Here is a 16,192-nt window from a genome sequence, read left to right as displayed (position 1 = left end):
TTCTATCCTGATGAAAGTGTTTAAATCCCGCAATATTAAATTCAGCTTCGAACTCTGTACCATTTAACCATGTCTCAGTTATTCCTATCATATCGAGATTTTCGCTTTTGACATACGCCTGTATTTCTTGAAATTTGTTCCTAATACTACGAGCATTAAAGTACATGGTTTTAAGAAACTCGTGATTATTTCTTTTTGACACATTTTGAGTTTCAATATCATGTCTTATATTATCATTTTGTTTTTTTATTTATACCTTGCTCTATATTATTATTTGGTCCTTCATTGACATTCAATGCCTCATTAACATTTCTCCTATCAAAATTAACATTTCCCCCATCACGGACATCTGGTCGATCACGGTCATCCGATCTCTTTTGTACATTTTGTCCCTCTACGTCACCGTGATTCACGCCAGCCTCCCTTCGTTCAGTGACATTATGTCCGGCATCCCTTCCTAAAATTATATTTTGTCCTCCAGTGACATTATATCCTACCGTGATATTTTTTCCTCCACTATAATTACATCCCATCGTGATCTTTTGTCTTCCACTGTCATTACATATTTAGTGTGACTAATAGTTTCTTAACCATTTCTTCGTCCAAGTAAATGCTACTTTTATTGACCTCAGCAAGTTGTAGGTTTCTCCGACAATACTTTTTATCTGTTTATCAGGGGACATGTCCTTTGTGATGATTACCCCCAGATCTTTTTCAAATCCCACTTTACATCCTTTTCACCGATTTTATACTGTCCTGATATCCTGTTTTTTTTTCCAAATTCCATTATGCTATCTTTCTTGATGTTGAAGTCCACTTCCAACTTCTGATTCCATTTCCAAACCCTGTTCAGATTTCTCTGCAGCGACTCACAGTCTATTTCAGTGCTCACTTTTCTCAACAATTTTGCGTCATCAACAAAGAAGTTCATGTAACACTCCACACCCTCGTCCATATCATTCACATAAATAGCAAACATATTTGGAGCCAGTACCAATCCATGTGGAACTCCACTAATCACCTCTTCCCAAGTAGAACCTTTATTTCTGAACACTACTCTCATTTTTCTTCCATGCAGGAAATCCTCCATCCATTCCAGTAGCTTACCTTTATTTCTTTCTTCTTGCCTTGCTGCATCTTCTGTTAAATCAGCACTTATTATATTTCTTTCCCTGTTTTTGTCTTGGTACATATTTAAACACCTATTCATTATAGATTTCCTTCAAAATCTTCCATTTCTCTTCCACTCATGTCTTTTCATTGTGAAATTTATCCCAACTCGTTAAAAAAAAAAAAAAAAAAAAATCTTAAGTTTCACCAAGTCCGTTTTACTATATACCACTCTCTCTTTTCTGTATTTCTCATTTCTCTCCATATATATTTCCTCCTTTAGTTCTAGTTCAAGTAATATGGGGTAACTCTTCCCAATTGGTGTCTTTTATTCAATCTTATCCACAATTTCAGGTTCTGACGTAAAGAATAAATCCAGTCTTGACGGATCTTCATTGTTTCTATACCTGGTAATTTCCTTTGCCCATTGTGTCATTGTATTTTCCATAGTCATGTCAAGTAATACATTTTCTCAAAATTCCTCTCCACTTTTCAATGTCATCTCCTCCCGACAGATTTCTTTGCAGTTAAAACCCCCACAAGTAACACGTTTTCTTTATCTTTCAGCACCTCATTTATTGAAATCCTTGTATCTTCTAACATTTTAGATTAATCTCTCTCCAATAACTCGTTTTTGGGGCCACATAGATCACTACAAACATTCTTTTTTCATGCCCTTATCTTCTACTCTTATCGTGATCATTTCCACACTGTTCCCTCCATTTGTAACCTTCGTCACATTCAAAATTTTCTCAGCCAAAAACATGACTACATCACCCTGTTTTTCCTTTCTATTTCTCAGCCAGTGATTATATAATCCATTTCCAACACTGTTAAGTGATAGTGGACCACTGAATTTTGCATCTACAATTGCCATTATGTCTGGTTTTGCTTCTGACAAGTAATCATAAAGCTTATTCAATCCTGAAATTAAAGCATTTATATTAGTATAAGCCACTTTTAACTTTCTCCACTCTCCATCTCTTTCTTTGCTCCTTTCGTTTCCTTTTCTTGAAGATATTTTCTCAGTCTCATGTCTAACACTCTCCAAAGAAATTCCTTTTCTCGGTCTCCGTTCTTTTCTCGTTTTTTTTCTTTAACTTTGCTCTTTAATGTCCTCTCTGTTTTTTCTTTCCTCAAGGTTCATATTTCTCTTTATCCATATATCTTGATAGTACTCAGTATTACCTAACTTACTTGTTCTTGCTAGTATCTCTTCCTCTGCCCATTGTGACCTTAATTTGATCTTCAGGGGTCGATTTCCTTCTACATACCGCCCTGTTCTATGCATTTCCTCTATTTCCTTTTCTAATTCTTGCTCTTTATCTTGTATTACTCTCAAAACATCTCATGATAAAACCATTCTCTTCTTTTTCTCTCGTGTGTGTGTGTGTGTGTGCGCGCGCGCATGCGTGTGCGCTTGCGGGTGTGCCTGAGTGTGTGTGTGTGTATGTGCGTGCCTGTGTGTGCGTGTATACATGTGTATAATGTATATACTCGCGTGCATTTGTGTGTGTACACGCGTGCATTTGCATGTGTATGACCTTGCATTTGCGGGCACGCACGCAAGCGTGTGTATTTGAGTGTGTATGCATGTGTGTGTGTGTGTGTGTGTGTGTGGTGTGTGTGTACGTGTATGTGAGTGTGTATGCATGTGTGCGTGCGTGTGTGCTTGTGTGGTGTGTTTGCGTGCGTGTTTGTGAGTGTGTATGCATGTCTGTGTGTATATGTGAATGTGTATGCATGTGTGCGTGCGTTTGTGTGTGTTGTGTGTGTGCGTATTTGTGTTTTGTGTGTGTGTGTGTGTGTTTGTGTGTGTGTGTTTGTGTTTGTATGTGTGTGTTTTTGTGTGTGCGTTTATATACTATTCACCACGTTCTGGGATCACGTGTTTCGCTCGGAATCGACAGTTATTCCTCTCCCGGATGAGGATTCTGAGCTCATATATAGCCCAATCTATAACCAATGCTAGGACCTTACCCACCCACACACGCACACACATGCACACACACACACACACACACACACACACACACACACACACACACACACACACACACACACACACACACACACACACACACACACACACACACACACACACACACACACACACACACACACATGCACACACACACACACACATACACACACACACACACACACACACACACACACACACACACACACACACACACACACACACACACACACACACACACACACACACACACACACACACACACACACATGCACTCACCCACGCAAGCACACACAGACATGTTGCAAGATAATTGAAAAGAATAGTCAACCCTTTAAATGTCTAGTGTGCACATGTTAAGAATCATTTAGATAAATACCTTAAGAATCATTTAGATAAATACCTAAGTAAGATGCTGTAATGATTATAATTTATCTTATATTATTTGTTTTTGTTTTGTTATCATTTGTCTGTCTGATTTTTATTTATTATTAGCTATATGTCAATTAATTATTATCTACTATTTACCTGCTTGTTTATTATTTAACTATATCTATGCATTTATTTATGTATTTTATTTGTTATTTACATTATCATAGTTTTTATTTATTATTTTATCATTAATATGATTTTTTTTTCGCATCCGACCTAGATATGGATCAAAAGGTCTCCTGTCGGCATGCTCCGCCTTTGTAATCCTTTGTAATCTATGTGCGCCCTCACGCATATACAGTGAGAAGGAACTTTGAGGAACTCCAACGTCTCCAGACAACTCTCAGGGGACCCGCTATTGTGCAGGGATTTTTCTCCCAAGGAATGCGTCATTGTCACCGAATCTGAACAGTGATCAGAGAGCCAGGCGTTTCGGGGTGCGCCCAACACCTACGAGAACAATAGATACTTCTCCTTTCGTTATTGCCGACCTTTCCAGATCAACTTGCATCAACATTTCTTTATCTTATCACATATTTCTTATGTAAATATATCCCATGCATGGATACTGAGAGTCCAGACTCAGTCCATGCATTGTAGATAATAAATATAAGAAAATAATGTATGATTATGACAACAGCCTACTTGTACCTGAGTTAATTAGAATCTGGCAACCCTAGGGTTTTTTTTTCGGAGGTTGCTTATGTTTGTAGAGAGAGAAGACTGAGGCCATTCAAATAAAACAAACTTGCTTCTAGCTTATCTCACCAAATCAGTTAATGTAGATCACCAACTACAAATCTACACACACACACACACACACACACACACACACACACACACACACACACACACACACACACACACACACACACACACACACACACACACACACACACACACACACACACACACACACACACACACACACACACACACACTACATACATACACACACATTCAATTTCTTGACCACCAGAGTTGGAGTGACGGCTTGCAGAACAGCGATGCTATTTTTTTCCGGCCCTGGGTGGGACTCGAACTCGGATCGCTGAATTAGCGGTCGAGAACGTTGCACACTCGCGTTTGTGTGTGATTCGCTATGGTCTTGGATCACGTGTTGGACTCATGATCGACAGCTATTACCCTCCCGGAAGAGAGCTCTCAGAACTCACATATGACCAATCTATGTGTACTGCTGTGACCTTACACACACACACACACACACACACACACACACACACACACACACACACACACACACACACACACACACACACACACACACACACAAACACACACACACACACACACACACACACACACACACACACACACACACACACACACACACACACACACACACACACACACACACACACACACACACACACACACACACACACACACCAAACTCCCCGCCCGCGAGAGTTGGAGTAACGACTCGAAGCGCAGCGATACTGAAATTATTTCAGCACTGGGCGGGATTCGAACCCGGACTGCCGTAGTGTGTGTGTGTGTGTGTGTGTTTGTGTACTTGTGTGTGTGTACGTGTATGTGTTTGTGTGTGTGCGTGCCTGCGTGTGTATGTGTGTGCATGTGTGTACGTACGTGCCTTTGTGTGTATGTGTGTGCGTTTGTGCGTGTTTTTTGTGTGTATGCACGATGAAAATGTCATGATAGAATCGGAGGAAAAATGAGTGAGGCGTTTAACAATTATTTTCTATCGGTGTTTACTAATGAGAGGTTAGATAAAGTGCCTGACTGCGATCCGATTTACAGAGGGGATGAAGAAAGCAGTCTATCTAATATCAGCATTAGTAAAGAGGAAGTAGTCAAGCAGATTGAAAGACTTAAAGCTACCAAATCTCTCGGTCCAGACGAAATTTTTCCAAGAATACTTAAGGAGTGTAAATTTGAAATCTGCGACCAGTTAACTGAAATATTCAATAAATCGGTAGACACTGGTTTTGTGCCAGCTGCTTGGAGGCAGGCAAACGTTGTTCCTGTTTTTAAGAAGGGAGATAGATCATCTCTATGGAACTACAGGCCAATCAGTTTGACATCGGCTATAGGAAAAAGGCTTGAATCAATAATAGTAGACTCAGAAAACACATCGAAGGGCATAATTTAATTCGTGATTCACAGCATGGTTTCTCCAAGGGTAAGTCATGTGTGACTGATCTTCTATCCTTTTGCACTAAAGTATATAAGGCGTCAGATAACAATGAAAATTACGATGTTATTTACCTTGACTTTAGCAAAGCGTTCGACAAGGTGCCACACCAGAGACTACTAAATAAAATCAAAGCCCATGGCATAGAAGGAAAAGTGTTAGAATGGATTAGTAACAGAAAACAGCGGGTCACCATAAATGGAATAAAATCTAGGTGGGGCAATGTTACTAGCGGGGTCCCCCAGGGCTCGGTTTTGGGTCCCTTGTTGTTCATTATGTACATAAACGACTTAGACGATGGGATAAGTAGCGATGTTAGTAAGTTTGCAGACGACACTAAAATAGGACGCCTAATTAGGTCAGGAAACGACACAGAGATTCTGCAGGATGATCTTAATAAATTGTTGACATGGTTGGTGAAATGGCAAATGAACTTCAATATCTCTAAGTGTAGCGTGTTAAACGTGAGGCTACACAACCCCGAAAATAAATACAGCTTAGATAACACGTTTTTAGAAAAATCTGAGTGCGAGAGGGACTTGGGAGTTCTGGTGAGTCTAGATCTTAAAACCAGGAAGCAGTGCATTAGCGCCAGAAATAAAGCTAACAGTGCAATAGGTTTCATTACTAGGACGGTAATGAATAGAAGTGCAGAGGTAATTATTAAACTCTATCTAGCGATAGTTAGACCCATCCTTGACTATGCGGTACAGTTTTGGTCTCCGTCCTACAGAATGGACATAAATTCACTAGAATCAGTACAGAGAAGAATGACCAAAATGATACATGGACTCGGAAATTTACCTTACGAAGAGAGGCTTAGGCACCTTACTTACACTCTCTGGAAAGACGCAGAGTGCGGGGTGATCTAATAGAAGTGTTCAAGTGGATCAAGTAATACATTTTCTCATAATTCCTCTCCACTTTTCAATGTCATCTCTTCCCGACAGATTTCTTTGCAGTTAAAATCCCCCATAAGTACCACGTTTTCTTTATCTTTCAGCACCTCATTTATTGAAATCCTTGTATCTGCTAACATTTTAGAGTAATCTCTCTCTCTCCAAGAACCCGTTTTTGGGGACACATCATCACAAGGGTGATGCAAACAAGGTCATCATAATAAAACAACAGGGCAGGACTCGCAGTAATGGGTATAAACTGGACAAATTTAGATTTAAGAAGGAAATAGGCAAGAATTGGTTTACTAATAGGGTGGTCGATGAATGGAATAAACTTAGTAACCATGTAGTAAGCGCTGAAACTACCAGTTGTTTTAAAAAACGATTAGACAACTTTATGGATGGGGATGACAGGTGGTGATGGATACGGAGCTGCCTAGTGTAGGCCTTATGGACACTTGCAGTCTCCTTAATTCTTATGTTAAGTGCGTGTGATTCACCATGGCCTTGGATCACGTGTTGGACTCGTGATCGACAGCTATTTCCCTCCCGGAGGAGAGTTCAGAGCTCATATATGACCGATCTATGGGTAATACTGTAACCTTACACGCATCCCCCAAACTCCCCGTCCACGAGAATTGGAGTAACGACTCGCAGAGCAGCGATACTGAATTAAGGTCAGCCCTAAGTGGGATTCGAACTCGGACCGCCGTAATGGCGGCCGCGAATGCTACTACTGCGCCGTCGAGTATTGGACGTGCGTGCGTGTGTGTGTGTGTGTGTGCGCGCGTGAACCCGTTATTATGTGTATGTGCGTGTCCGCGTCGTTGTTCATCCACGGGCGTCGTGACAGTTGCCACACAGAGGTCGTTCATCGAATGTGTTATACAAGAACTGGGAGAAAATACGAAGATTTCGAATCTGGATTTTCCCGGCCGCACGAGAAAGCGAAATAAGATTTGGACACTGTTGCTCAAGTACAACCTTTCTCTGAAGATGTAAATTTCTCAGTAACCAATTTCATGTCATGCTTTTTCAACAAAGAATTATAAAATGATAAATCTGATTACTATTTAAGTGACGTTTAAGAAAATGATAGGACTAATGTTATGCGTTGAGGGGATGGTGCAGGTTATGGATGGTTGGCAGAGTTGCCAGATAGCACGATAGATTGTGATTTTCTCAGGCAGTGTGTTGATGGCGCCAAAGCCCGGCCCAAAGGTCGAGAGAAGTATCTTTCACCAGTCGACTGAGTAACACGGTGAGGTTAGGAGGGAGTACAGCTGCCTGGGCTCTTGTTGGTGTTGCGTGGGCAATTCATTTTATTGTCCTGTATCACCAAAACTCAAATCAGTAGTCACGAAGCCTGTAGTGATATGTGGTTCTTCTTGTGTGGAAAGGGAGATAAGAGCAAAGTTATACATTGAGTTTACCTCAAACACGTTGCTTCGGAAAGTGTGAGGTTTGTCCCCCTCATATATGACGGAAACATAAAATGTTAGTTGGATTCGAAACTCAACACGAGGAGCTTCAAGCCTAGCATTATCAAAACTGGATAACTCTACATCGTCTCGAAATGAAATGGCTTCTCTCTATTGTGTTTTACACATGAGATTGAAGCTTTCTGAAATGACAGCAGTCACAACTCTCACTCGTCGGCAGTGCAACACAACATGACCAAAACACTGTAAGTATTGTGTCATGGAATCGCATGAATTTTTATTTACTTATTTGTTAATTATCTATTTTCTATTATTTCGCTGACAGAGTGGTAGAGAGACAAATAAATTTGTCTGGCGGTAGAAAAAAAAAGGCGAAATCTAGAATAAAATAATATGCATCCTCAGGCATGAAAGTGAAAAGATCCTAAGCGTAAATTACCAGATGTTTCTTTCAGTATATTTACATACGCGTTTACATTTAGATATATACATGTTTATATACATATCAATACATATATATATATATCTACACACACACACACACACACACACACACACACACACACACACACACACACACACACACACACACACACACACACACACACACACACACACACACACACACACAACCATACACACACACAACCACACACACACACAACCACACACACACACACACACACACACACACACACACACACACACACACGCACACACACACGAACGCACGCACACACGCACACACACACATACATAATCGTGCACGTACACACACACACATACACACACACTTACACACACACACACACACACACACACACATGCACACACACACACACACACACACACACACACACACACACACACACACGCACGCACACACACACACACACACACACACACACACACACACACACACACACACACACACACACACACACACACACACACACACACACACACACACACACACACACACACACACACACACACACACACCAACCTGGTACTATCCAGTCCAAGAGCAGTGTTTCCTAAATTAGGGGGCGTGGCTCCCGCAGGACGGAGACGTGAGGAGGAGGATAAAAGGGGCTCTGGGGATTGGGGAGGTAAGTCATCTGCTTACAAATAAATGTTTAATACTATTAAGGAAATAAATCAAAGAAAAATTATCTGGCGTTACGTGCGTGTAAAACATAATTCTGTCTCTCATCCCAACCCGTTTTCTATTTGGAAGCAAAAACGGCCTTCATAAAGATAGTTTGGGAACCTAACGGCTGCATACAGTGTACAGTGCGTGGAGGAGTCATAGCATTGCCAATATGACTACATACACTTTTGATCACAAACCCAGTACGTGAACTAAAAACATAGTGATTAATACAGACACACACACACACTCACACCAATAAAAAAAGTTAGAATATACCGCCTCCACTTCATCTTCCTACCCACGCAGCCTCAATATACTACTGCCCTCCGGTCTCCTGCTCCTCTCCGCTGTTCTGCATATCCTCTCCTCCTCCTCCTCCTCTTCCTCGTGTTTCCCTACCCACGCCGCCTCCTGCTCTTCCTCCTGCTCCAGCCTGGTCTCCCCTCCTTCATCTGGCTGTACTTCTTTACTCACTTTTCTCTCTCTCTCTCTCTCTCTCTCTCTCTCTCTCTCTCTCTCTCTCTCTCTCTCTCTCTCTCTCTCTCTCCCTCCTCCTCCTTCTCTTCTTCTCTTTCTTCTTCCTATTCTTCCTATTTATCTTACTCCCCTAACTTCTCTTCCTCCCCTTCCCCCTCCTCCTCCTCTTCCTCGTCCTTTTTTTCCTCCGTCTTCCCCTTTACCTCCTCTTCATCTCTTTCTCTCCTCTCCTCCACTTCTTTTTAAACTCCTCTACCTCCATTTCCTCCTCTTTTTCCTCCGCTTCCAATTCCTGTGCCCTCTCCTTCTCCTCTTCTTCCTTTTCTCCGTAAGTTCTCTTTCCCTCCTCCCATCTTCCATTGCGACGTCGCGGCGAAACGCGACAGACATATCAATACATCAAAATACCATAGGTTCCGATCAACACTGGTTCAGTTGATAGAGATTGCAACGCTCCCTCCGGGTAAGCGATCATTTTTCCGCTGCTCCTTGTGTCAATGACACACCAACCGAAGGATGAGGGTTGGTATTGGACCGCAGATTAGTCGTCTGGTAGGACATGGGGATTGGGTAAGTGGGTCCTAGTCCACTTTTCCATTCTTGGTTGAAAGGAAACTCGATCTTTTCTCTGTATTTATTCTTCCAGAACTTCCATAAACTTCCCACACCAGGGAAGGGGGGGGGGTTGCAAACTTGTGTTCCCTTTCAATAGTACATTTTACTCCAGGACTGGTTCCCTGTAATTTTATAACCTTATTCAGAAACAATACTACATCAATAAGAAAACGGAGTAGGGTATCTGAAAGATTCATGAGGCAGAATAAATCCTTACAAGACTATAGAGAGGTAACATAAGGTTAATATGCCTCTCCCTGAAATATAACATAGGAAGCGCCTCTTCAGAAATCTTTAAATTACCCTACTTAAAGTTTACAAATTATTTTAGGTTAGGTTAGGTAGGCTAGGGCTAACCCCCTATACAGTAGTTATGTCATGACACCTTAAGGCCTCAAAATGGACTATAAATGAGAATTGGTTTTGATACATATTATTAAAAAAAACTTATATAACCTAGTTATGAGAACGTAAAGGGTTATTCAAACACGTAGCAACACTCCAAGGGAGTTATTGCTAGCATTCGACTTGCATTCCCCTCTTCCGTCTCATTCCCCTCACTCTTCTATTGGACGAGGGCTTCTCAATTAAATTTCTTTAAATGTTAATTAATGGTTCTGACTAACTCCTACCTTCGTGAAGGGATTATTTCGGATTATGATTTAGCAGCCTGGGTCGGCTGTCTTGAAGAGCTTTCGTGGCTTCTCCAATATGCCACGTAGCTAGACTAGTTCAAAACAATGAGCCCGTTCTTTACCCTCCGTGTCCGATAGCGAGATTAGGACTTAATGTTTACGTAGTAACATTTTTTTTAACATGTTTGTTAACGAATCCAGTTCCTTTTGTGGATTTCTTTATAATTCATTCTAATCATTACAATAGTAAATTAAAAATATTAGAGCTGGATGATGAATCAATTTCTAAGTATTTCCAAAATTTGAAAGGGGTAACTTTTCCCCCTGACACCATCACTTCCACTTCATCATCATTGTCATAATCATCACTATCACCATCATCAATTCATCACAATCACTACCACCACCACCGCCGCAATCATCATCATCATCATCATCATCATCATCATCATCATCATCATCATCATCGCATCATCATCATCATCATCATCATCATCATCATCATCATCATCATCATCATCATCATCATCATCATCATCATCATCATCATCATCATCATCATCATCATCATCATCATCATCATCCTCATCCTCACCATCATCATCATCATCATCATCATCATCATCATCATCATCATCATCATCATCATCATCATCATCATCATCATGAACACCACCCATCGTTATTCTCAAGTATGACGGTCTGTATTTTTATTTTTATCGTTATCATTACCATTATTATTATTGTTATTATTTTTGTCATAATTATTATTATTATCATTATTATCATCATTATTATTATTATTATTATTATTATTATTATTATTATTATTATTATTATTATTATTATTATTATCATTATTATTATCATTATTGTTATTATTATTATTATTGTTATTATTATCATTATCATTACTATTATTATTATTATTATCATTACTATTATTATTATTATCATTATTATCATTATTATCATTATTATTATTATCATTATTATTATTATCATTATTATTATTATTATTATTATCATTCATTATTATTATTATTATTGTTATTATTATTATTATCATTATTATTATTATCATCCTTATTATTATTATTATTATCCTTGTTATTATTATCATTATTATTATTATTATTATCATTATTATTATTAATATCCTTATTATTATTATTATTATTATTATTATTATTATCATTCTTATTATTATTATCATTATTATTATTATTTTTATTATTATTATTATTGTTATTATGGGAAAGGTGGAGGGGGAAACACGGGTCTTTATTTGAATATCGAGTTTATTCCTGACCGGTTTCGCTTACAATAGCTTCTTTAGAGGAGTGTTGAAGAAGCTATTGTAAGCGAAACCGATCAGGAATAAACTCGACATTCAGATAAAGACCCGTGTTTCCTCCTCCACCTTTCCCATAATTTGTCCCAATGTCTCTACATTTTCATTGTTATTATTATTATTATTATCATTATTATTATTATTATTATTATTATTATCATTATTATTATTATCATTATTATTATTATTATTATCATTATTATTATTATTATTATTATTATTATTATTATTATTATTATTATTATTATTATTATCATTATTATTATTATTATTATCATTATTATTATTGTTATTATTATTATGGAGAAAGAGGAAAGGGACAAAAGGTAGGGAGGTTCTTAGAGTGAACTCTTTGAATGAAAAGGAAAAGTAGAAGGAGTACGAAAAAATCTGAAGGAGTGGGAGGGAGTGAAGGATAGAGTAGAGCTAGGTGTGGAGGAGGAATGGGGATGGTTCAAGGAGGGAGTCATAAAGTGTGCAAGGATGGTGTGTGAAACAAGAAGGACAGGAGGAAATAGAAGGAAGGGTAGTGAATGGTGGGATGAGGAAACAAAGAAGGTTGTAGAAGAGAAGAAGCGAGCTTTCACAGATTGGTTACAAAATAGGACGATGGAGTCATATGAGAGATACAAAGAAAAGAAAAGAGAAATAAAGGAAAAGGTAAAGGAGGCAAAGAGGAGAGCAGATGTGAAATGGGGTAAGAGTATGACAGAAAATTTTGAAAATAATAAAAAGATGTTTTGGAAAGAAATTAAGAGAGGAAGAGGAGGCGAATCAAGTAGAGAAGAAAAGGTAAAAGGTGCAGATGGAGAGATGATAATGGAAGAGAAGGCAGTAAGGGGAAGATGGGCAGAATATTTTAGGGAGTTGCTAAATGTGAAGGAGGATAGGGAAGGAAAGATAGCTGCAGTGGCAAATGCGAAGAAAATGAGAGTGATGAGTGAGGAGAATGGAGAAGAAATAAGGAAGGATGAGGTGAAGGCAGTTGTTAAGATGATGAAAGCAGGTAAGGCACCTGGTCTGGATGGATGCCATGCGGAATGTCTGAAAAAGGGAGGTACAGTGATGGTGGACTGGATGGTGAGGTTATTTAATGTTTGCTGGAGAGAGGGTAGAGTGCCGGAAGACTGGAGGAGTGCCTGTATAGTTCCTCTTTACAAGGGAAAAGGGGACAAGTGTGAATGTAGTAGTTACAGAGGGATTAGCTTGTTAAGTGTAGTTGGGAAGGCTTATGGGAGGATCTTGTTTGAGAGGATTAGGAGAGAAACAGAAGGAGTAATTGGTGAGGAACAGTGTGGATTTAGGACATGTAGAGGTTGTGTAGATCAGATCTTTGTGATAAGACAGATATGTGAGAAAGCTATAGGAAAGGGGAAGGATGTTTTTTGGGCTTTTATGGATCTGGAAAAGGCTTATGATAGGGTAGACAGAAAGGCACTGTGGGAGGTTATGCAGATATACGGAATAGGAGGAAAGCTTCTGGGAGCTGTCAAGAGCTTTTATGAGAGTAGTAGAGCTTGTGTCAGGATTAGAAATGGAGAGAGTGAGTGGTTCGAGGTAAAGGTGGGACTTTGTCAAGGATGCGTTATGTCGCCCTGGCTGTTCAACTTATACATGGATGGGGTGGTGCGAGAGGTAAATGCAAGGGTAGTGGGTCAGGGATTGGAGATGGTTAAAGAAAATGGAGAAAAGTGGGAGGTGAGCCAGCTGTTGTTTGCGGACGACACTGCGCTTGTGGCAGGATCAGAGGAGGGATTGAGGAAGTTGGTGGCATAGTTTGGGAGAGTATGTGATAGAGGAAAGCTAAAGATAAATGTGGGTAAAAGTAAGGTGATGAGATGTACAAGGGGTGAAAGTGGCAGTAGACTGGAAGTGAGCATTAAGGGAGAGCGACTGGAGGAAGTGGATAGTTTTAGATACTTGGGTGCAAATGTGGCAGGAAAAGGTGGAGTGAAGGTGGAGGTAGAATGTAGATTGAGAGAAGCGAGTAAATGCCTTGGTGGATTAAAGATTGTAATGAGGAATAGACATTTGGGAATGGATGCCAAGAGGAGACTGTATGAAGAAGTGATTGTGCCAACAGCACTGTATGGGGCAGAAACATGGAACATAAGAGAGGAAGAGAGAAGGAGTTTGAATGTGTTTGAGATGAGGTGTCTGAGAAGTATGATAGAGTAAGAAATGAGGAGGTAGGATAACAGGGGTGGAAAGGGAGCTGGGAGATAGGGTTGATGAAAGAGTATTAGGATGGTTTGGACACATAGAAAGAATGAGTGAAAAAAGACTAGTAAAAAAGGTATGGAAGGCAGATGTGGAGGGAGTGAACATGAGGGGACGTCCTAGGATGAGGTGGATGGATGGGGTGAAGGGGGCTTTAGAGAAGAGCGGAATGTCTGTTGATGAAGGACGGGAGAGGACAGAAGACAGGGGTGAATGGAGAATGGTTTTATATGGATGATGTTGTGATTGCATGAGGTGGAATAGGCGGGGGGATGGGGGGTGAGGTAGTATGTGTGAGCAAAATTTGATGCAGCCTGAAGGGGTTTCTCCCCGTCTTCTCCTTTTATGCAATGGGGGGACGGAGAGGTGGGGTCGCCGATTTAATGAAGCGGCCTTGCTGTGGATGTGCTGTGTCTTGCGACACTGCTTCTGACCCAGGGCAGTGGACAAGGTGCAGGGATGACCCGTCATCCAGGAGGTGCTAAGATAAGAGGGAGGGTGGAGGGGTGTGGAGTGTATTCAGGGATGGAATGGGTGGAAATGAATTTATGCCTTTTCCTTTTTGGCTACCTCCCTTGTAAGGGGGAAAAAGCCTTGGTATATGTATGTATGTATGTATGTATGTATGTATGTATGTATTATTATTGTTATTAATATTATTATTGTTATTATTATTGTTATTATTATTATTATTATTATTATTATTATTATTATTATTATTATTATTATTATTATTATTATTATTATTATTATTATTATTATTATTATTATTATTATTATTATCATTATCATTATTATCCTTCTTCTTCTTCTTCTTTTTCTTGTTGTTGTTGTTATTGTTATTGTTGTTATTGTTTTTGTTATTATTGTTGTTATGATAATAATAATAATAATAATAATAATAATAATAATAATAATAATAATAATAATAATAATAATAATAATAATAATAATAATAATAATTTTATTATTATTATTATTATTATTATTATTATTATTATTATTATTATTATTATTATTATTATTATTATTATTATTATTATTATTATTATTATTATTATTATTATTATTATTATCATTATTATTATTATTATTATTATTATTATTATTATTATTATTATTATTATTATTTATTATTATTATTATTATTATCATTATCACTATTATTATTATTATTATTATCATTATTATTATTATTGTTACTATTATTATTATTATTATTATTATTATTATCAGTATTATTATTATTATTGTTATTGTTGTTGTTGTTGTTATTATTATTATTATTATTATTATTATTATTATTATTATTATTATTATTATTATTATTATTATTATTATTATTATTATTATTGTTATTGTTGTTGTTGTTGTTATTATTATTATTATTATTATTATTATTATTATTATTATTATTATTATTGTTGTTGTTGTTGTTGTTGTTGTTAATATTATTATTATTATTATTATTTATTATTATTATTATTATTATTATTATTATTATTATTATTATCATTATTACTATTATTATTATTATTATCATTATTATTATTATTGTTACTATTACTATTATTATTATTATTATTATTATTATTATTATTATTATTATTATTATTATTATTATTATTATTATTATTATTATTATTATTATTATTATTATTGTTATTGTTGTTATTATTATTATTATTATTATTA

At 37.8% G+C, this 16,192-nt stretch overlaps 1 protein-coding gene across 3 annotated transcripts in view; it reads left to right on the top strand.

Annotated features, from left to right (window-relative positions):
* Positions 1 to 7,827: 7,827 nt before the first annotated feature.
* LOC143033438 (uncharacterized) overlaps positions 7,828 to 16,192 on the top strand; it is a 125,325-nt gene continuing 116,960 nt past the window's right edge. For 2 of the 3 annotated variants that reach the window (XM_076198879.1, XM_076198877.1), the window contains exon 1: positions 7,829 to 8,285. The gene's annotated coding sequence lies outside the window, so the exon portion shown is untranslated. Of the gene's footprint in view, positions 8,286 to 16,192 lie in introns of all 3 variants that reach the window. The other variant, XM_076198883.1, reaches the window with a different exon arrangement.

This window comes from Oratosquilla oratoria, chromosome 15 (genome assembly GCF_046742065.1).
Source record: "Oratosquilla oratoria isolate Oo_2021 chromosome 15, ASM4674206v1, whole genome shotgun sequence".
NCBI lineage: Eukaryota > Metazoa > Arthropoda > Malacostraca > Stomatopoda > Squillidae > Oratosquilla > Oratosquilla oratoria.
Note: the sequence above shows the minus strand (reverse complement) of the source record. Positions and strands in the feature narration are given on the sequence as shown.